This window comes from Prionailurus bengalensis, chromosome A1 (assembly GCF_016509475.1).
Source record: "Prionailurus bengalensis isolate Pbe53 chromosome A1, Fcat_Pben_1.1_paternal_pri, whole genome shotgun sequence".
NCBI classification, from domain to species: domain Eukaryota; kingdom Metazoa; phylum Chordata; class Mammalia; order Carnivora; family Felidae; genus Prionailurus; species Prionailurus bengalensis.
Genome location: NC_057343.1, coordinates 143,820,458 through 143,827,480, shown reverse-complemented (window position 1 = coordinate 143,827,480; position 7,023 = coordinate 143,820,458). Strand labels below are relative to the sequence as shown.

General features: G+C 40.3%; 1 pseudogene; it reads right to left on the bottom strand.

Moving 5' to 3' along the window:
• Positions 1 to 6,001: 6,001 nt before the first annotated feature.
• LOC122474393 lies at positions 6,002 to 6,313 on the bottom strand (annotated as a pseudogene).
• Between the last annotated feature and the right edge of the window lie 710 nt (positions 6,314 to 7,023).

Here is a 7,023-nt window from a genome sequence, read left to right as displayed (position 1 = left end):
CTTAACAACCCTATCATGTAGGCATAATTATTATTATCCCTATTTCATATTTGAGGAACCAAGGCACAGAGAGGTTAAATGACTTTTCTAATGTCATACAGCCAGTACATGGCAGAGCCAGAATTCTAACTCAGAAAGTCTGGCTCCGGAGTTAATGCTTATAACCACTAAATAAATAAGATAGTTTATATAAAATACCTACTTGAGTGCTAGGTGTATAGTAAGTACTCAATAAATGCTTGATATTATTATAATTATAACGTGTTTGAAAAATCATTCAAATGAGTACAAGGAGTGAGTGAATTGATTTAATAGCCCTAGAAAACAATCAATAAGTGGAAATTTCAGCAAGGCAAATTTTCACTCAACAGCAGTAGTACATTCTTAGACCCTGGACATGAACAAGGAGAGGCTGAATGTCCACTTGCCAAGAATGCTGTAGAAGAAATTTCCGTAGCAGGTAAGTGGCTGCCCTGGATGAGCTCTAAGGCAATTTCTAGCTACAGGATTCTATGATACTAGGCCAGAATCTTATGTTCTTTTCCCATATGCTAAAGCTCACTTGTTTTCTTTAGTATCAGTTTCAGTTTATGAACCTTATTGATGTTATTTTCATTGTAATTATCTGAATCATTCACCAACAAGAGCATAGCTTTGTAGTTTGTGTAAGCCTTTGGCAGTCTCTTGTGTTGTAAGGTCTGATGTGTTACAATACCTGAACTCATAATGATGGGTGCTGGGGAAGCCAACATATAAACATGTCAGTTTCCTTGGTGGTCAGCCTTCCTAAGCAGGCATCTACAGAGCCACTGTCACTTGGCTAAATATCATTTGGAGTCTGTCATCTTTATCAAGAGAACAGACAGGCCCATGAAATGGGGCTTTAAATGTTTACATTGAAAAATTATGGGACTATGATTGTGGATGTGAGTTGATGTTGCGTTTATAATAACACAGTTTGCAAGTGACTCAGGAGAGTGCCAATGATTTCCTGCTGGGCAGGGGGCTTGCTCCCTTGATGGAAGTAATAATTTTGCTCAAGCCACAGGGAAGCCACACCTGACCTTAGGATTTGTTCTCCCTTTGGATTTCAGCCCATGCGATTATTTTGTCTATACCATTACATCTGAAGCAATCCTTCAGGGTAATGCACAATTTTGTTTATCAGATTCATGTCATTTCTCCAAAAAGAGTCATTTAAAGGGAACAGTTAATTCCATTACAAAGATGATGATGGAATCCATAGCAAATATACTGGATTGGCCCAGAGATCCAGGCTTTAGAAAACGATTTTTTATTGGCTATATATTATTGTCTTTTGTCTAATGTTTTAGATTGTGCTGAATGTGTAGTTACTATGGAGATAGATCAAAATAGGCATACAGTTTTGGGTATCAAATTGTCAACAAATTTACCGTATAAAAATAAGATGTAGAGTGAGAAGGAAGGCAGACAAAGACTTTCCAAAACAGTTAAGAGATTTAATCTGTGATATAGGAAGGAACGAGAAAGCAGAGAGCAGACAAGACTTTAGACAATAGATTCTTCAAAATCTTAAGGTAAACCATTTGAAATGATCATTTTTGAATCATCGTCATTGAAACACACAATTTGCCTTATAAAGAAAACAATCTATTTAGTGGGATTTGACTATATTCAACATTTGTAATAATTCTAAAATAAAAAGTTACAGGTTAACTTCATAAAAACAACTCATGTATTTATACATGAGTACCGTTGACCTTAGAACAATGCAAGGATTAAAGGTGCTGATCCCCATCAACCAAGAACCTGAAAATCCATGTATAATTTTTGACTCTTCAAAAATTTCACTAATAGCCCAGTGCTGACTGGAAGCCTTACTGATAACATAAATAGTCAATTGACACATATTCTGTATGTTATATGTACTATATACTGTATTCTTACCATAAAGTAAGCTAAAGAAGATGTTATTAAGAAAAATCACATGAAAGAGGAACTACATTTACTGCACTGTATTTATAGAAAAAAAATTCACATGTAAGTGGACCTGTACAGTTCAAACCTGTGTTGTTCAAGGATCACCTATATTTATATTCTGTGTTTAATTTAGAGACATTGTAACTCAAATGAAAACAATTTTAAAATGCAATTTTATTTTGAGTAAGCGAAGGTTTGCTTTGTAATCTGACCACCTAATAAGCAATTATGAGCATACATTTGGGGCATCTTGCTTTAGGGAACTCTAAAGACAGTAGCAAGCTGTCTGGTAGTAATTATAAGTGTCATTATTTTTGTGTTGTTCATTCTGGCTCCAATAGGATGAGGGTGGTGTGTCTAGTCATCCTGAAACCTGAATTAGAACCCTCAAGACTTGAATGACAACAGTGGGCAGTCAGAGTCACTGCTGTTGTGGAATGTAAGCAGAATTTCTAAAAGGAACATGTGTTACTTACATACATAAAATAAATATTGAAAGATTGGCTTAGGCTAAAAGTACTCCAGGTAAGTGGTAGGACTGGATAGTAAAAGGATGAGTTCATATTGCGGAATTTCAAAACATAAAAATCTTTTGATCATATCTATTTAAGATGAAAGTCAATTTAAAAAAAAATGTTTTATTTATTTTTGAGAGAGAGAGAGGGAGAGCCCAAGCAGGGAAGGGGCAGAGAGAGTGGGAGACAGAGGATCCCAAGCAGGCTCTGTGCTGAGAGGCTGACAGCAGCAAGTCGGATGTGGGGCTTGAACTCACAAGCTGGGAGATCATGACCTGAGCCGAAGTCAGATGCTCCACTGACTGAGCCACCCAGGGGCCCCCAATTTTTGATTCAAATTAAACAGTAGGGAGTTGACAAGAAAAGTTTGTCCAAGAAATGACAAATGTATATTATAGCCAAGCACAAATCTCAATTTAGAAATTGCTCTTAAGCAAATTATACTTTGACAGCATCTTGCTACATTTTAGAGAGTACATGTTTATATATGAAATTTGAAAATAATTTTGACATATTTTATTTTGTGTAACATTTTGAAAAAAGTATCCTGAGCCAGGCGATCTATTTATCATTTATAAAACAAGGCAAAGACATTGAATTTAGAAACTTCTTGCAGGTTAGTTGAACAAATAGAACTTTCCTATAGATCTAGAAGATGACCTTGGTGTTCCTGTCCATGGTAAAGCCTCGTAGAGGGACAAGGCAGACAATTGGAAAAATAAAAAATCATCCCTCCTCTCTGAAAGGAGAGCACAGGAAGCACAAAGTGATTGGAGCAGCTTGAATTTATGCTTCCTATTTGAAGAAGTCCTTGTAGAGGTATTTCTCTGCCCCTGACACCTTCTGTTGTGGGATAACTCTGCCAGAGGGTTACTCAAGAGAATATATATATATATATATATATATATTTTTTTTTTTTTTTTTTTTTGTAGGTAGGCTTCATGCCTAGTGTGGAGCCCAATTCAGGGCCTGAACTCACAATCCTGAGTCAAATGCCCAACTGACTGAGCCGCCCAGGCGCCCTGAGAATACTTTTTTTTTTTTTTTTTTTTTTTACTGCAGAGAAGGCTGCTGAATAACATGTTGAGTATGGCATGGAAAACTTGATATTCTTCTGTTGAGTCCTGTGAGTCATGGCTGCAGATGAGGCATATGAGATCAATGGCCTGCCTGCTGAGATTGGAGTGAGGGGAAATCTGGTCAGAGCCATTTGGGGACAAAACTGCCTCCTTGTCAGTATGGTGGCTTTGCCCAGACTGCTTTTTTTCTCCTGCCCCATTTATTCTGAAAGAGAGAGAAAGAGTGCATGAGGGAGGGAGGGGCAGGGTGAGGGAGAGAGAGAGAATCCCAAGCAGACTCTGTGCTGTTAGGGCAGAGCCTGACACGGGGTTCAATCCCACGACCCTGGGCCAAAATCAAGAGTCGGACACTCAACCAACTGAGCCACTTAGGCACCCCAACGTGGAAGCTGCTTATGTGCTTGTGTAGAAAGGACAGGCTTCTCCTCTGCTCACTTTGTTAAGGCAGCATAAATTCCTCTTATGAGTCGGTCCTTCCAAAGAGCCGGCAGCCTCTGCTTCACTAGTTGGTATCTAAATAGTCTAATTCACCGGCAATGATTCTGGCACAAATCAAAGGATTTAGAACTAGAAGGAACTTTAAAGACTTAAGAAATCCAATCGTATCATTTTACGTGTGAAGAACCAAGACCACGTGAGAGCCACAGAGCTAATTAGTGCTAGAGAAATGGGACAAGAACTCAGTGTCTTGAGCCGGATTCTTGTAAATGGAAGAGCATGTCGTTAATTCAGGAGATCTGTGAGTACTGCCTCCAGGCCCGTGCTCATTCCTGCGTGTAGTTAGTTACTAAGCGATGTTGGTAAGAAACGTAATTTTAGAAGAGGTGATTTGGGGCTTCATATTTAAAGAAACGAATTGTCATGAATCTGTCATGTGCAAACGAGTGCCAAACAATTATCTTAACACTGTTTTTATAAAACAATTGGAAGCCCCACAGCTTTTCCTTATTGGGATGTGTCCTTAACTGAACTCTTGGAGATTAATACTTCATCTTCTAACCCTCTGAGTGTCTTATGCACACATTGAGAAGGCTAAACTTGAAATCCTGAATTTTCTGGCTCATATTTAGAGATGGCTCCTTTTCTAGCAGATACTTTATCTGAGCCTTAAGACTAGACAACTGGGTATTCACTTAATGGGAAGACCTTAATTTTGTCCCTTCCAGGCATCCCGCCCAATTTGCAAAGTGGAAATCCTTGCAACTTTTTCTTCCACTTGGCCTAATATATCTTGTGTAGTTACGTAAATTTACACAAAGCAAAAAATGTTCAGGAAGCAGAAACAGAAAGACAAAAACACTTCATTTATTAGCATCCTGGAAGCAAAGTGCATTGCTTTGGTCCTGCTCTCCATAAGTACAGTAGTTGCCTTTTATCTGCAGTTTTGCCTTCTGCGTTTTAGTTTCCCTCAGTTAAGTGTGGTCTGGAAGCAGACGGTACTCCTGATGAATCATCGGGAGGTCAAGAGCAGACTAACGCTCCATCATAATGCCTACAACATTCACCTCACTGTCATCTTATCACATGGGCATTTTACCATCTCATATCATCACAAGAAGAAAAGGTAAGTGCAGTCAGACAAGATGTTTTGAGAGAAACAGAGAGACCACATTCAAATAATGTTCATAAGAGAATATTGTTATAATTGTTCTATTTTATTATTGATTATTGTTAATCTCTAAATTTATAAATTAAACTTTTTTTATTAAAAAAATTTTAACGTTTATTTATTTTTGGGACAGAGAGAGACAGAGCATGAACGGGGGAGGGGCAGAGAGAGAGGGAGACACAGAATCAGAAGCAGGCTCCAGGCTCTGAGCCATCAGCCCAGAGCCCGACGCGGGGCTCGAACTCACGGACTGTGAGATCGTGACCTGAGCTGAAGTCGGACGCTTAACCGACTGAGCCACCCAGGCGCCCCTATAAATTAAACTTTACCATAGGTATGTATATATAAGAAAAAAACAGTATAGGGGTGCCTGGGTGGCTCAGTCGGTTAAGCGTCCGATTTTGGCTCAGGTCATGATCTCATGGTCTGGTTCAAGAATTGGAGCCCCGCTTCTGGCTCTGTGCTGAGAGCACGGAGCCTGGACCCTGCTCAGATTCTGTGTCTCCCTCTCTCTGCCTGTCCTCCACTTGCACTCTGTCTCTCACAAAAATAAATAAACATTAGAAAAAAAGAAAAAAAAACCAGGATATATATAAGGTTTGGTACTATCTGCAGTTTTAGCCATCCACTGGAAGGTCTTGGAATATATACCTGTGGATAATGGGGGCCTATGGTACATAGAAGAACAGAATGCAGATATTGGCTCTATGAAAGCTTTAAAGCAGGTGAATTTTTTACAGAATTGTAAACCTACTACGTGCCAGGTTGTTTTCTTTTTTCTTTTTTTGGCAGCCCTGAAAAGGGCCTTTATTTGGAGAAAAAGGGGTGATGAGGTTTTAGCCCCCAAAGCCATAGAGGTTGCAGCCCTGGTGCTTGAGCAGGGAGACCACCTCCATGGCCGTGACTGTTTTGCGCTTGGCATGCTCTGTGTAGGTGACAGCGTCGGGTATTACCTTCTCCAGGAGGACCTCGAGTACCCCCCAGGTCTCCTCCTAGATGAGGCCAGAGATGCGCTTGACGCCGCCAAACTGGGCCAGCCGCCAGATGGCGGGCTTAGTGATGCCCTGGATGTTGACGGGCAGCACCTTGCGGTGGCGCTTGGCACCCCCCATGCCCAGGCCCTTCCCGCCCCTGCCACGATCAGACATAGCTGCCTAATAAACATTAAAAAATGTTTTAAAAGAAAGAAAGAAAGAAAGAAAGAAAGAAAGAAAGAAAGAAAGAAAGAAAAGAAAACCCCAATCGCTGTGACGTGCTGTGTGAGTAGGTCACAGCGATTGGGGTTTTCTTTTCTTTCTTTTTTTTTTTAATTAAAATTTTTTTAATGTTTGTTTATTTTTGACACAGAGAGAGAGAGAGAGAGAGAGAGAGAGAGAGAGTGCGCGCGTGCATGCGCACACGAGCATGAGTGGGGGAGGGACAGAGAGAGAATCTTTTGCTGTAATGTTGAATAGGTTTGACTGGGGTTAAAAGGGATACAGGTAAACTGGTTAGGAGGTTATTAAAATGGACAAAACTTGGGGTGCATGTGTGGCTTCATCAGTTGAGCATCTGACTTCAGCTCAGGTCATGATCTCACATCTCTTGAGTTCAAGCCCTGCATCAGGCTCTCTGCTGTCAGCAAAGAGCCTGCTATGTAGCCTCTGTCCCTCTCTCTGTGCCCCTCCCCCACATGTGCTCTCTCTGTTTATTTTATAAAAATAAACATTAAAAAAATAGACAAAGCTTGGTTAAGAAGGTGGAGAAGATGGAGGAAAACATAATTTTGACCGGCTTGGGGGCTGGTTTGAGCATGGAGGTGAGAGAGAGGGAGGTATCATGGATGACTTCTGGCTTTCAGGCTCCTTCAACTGAATGA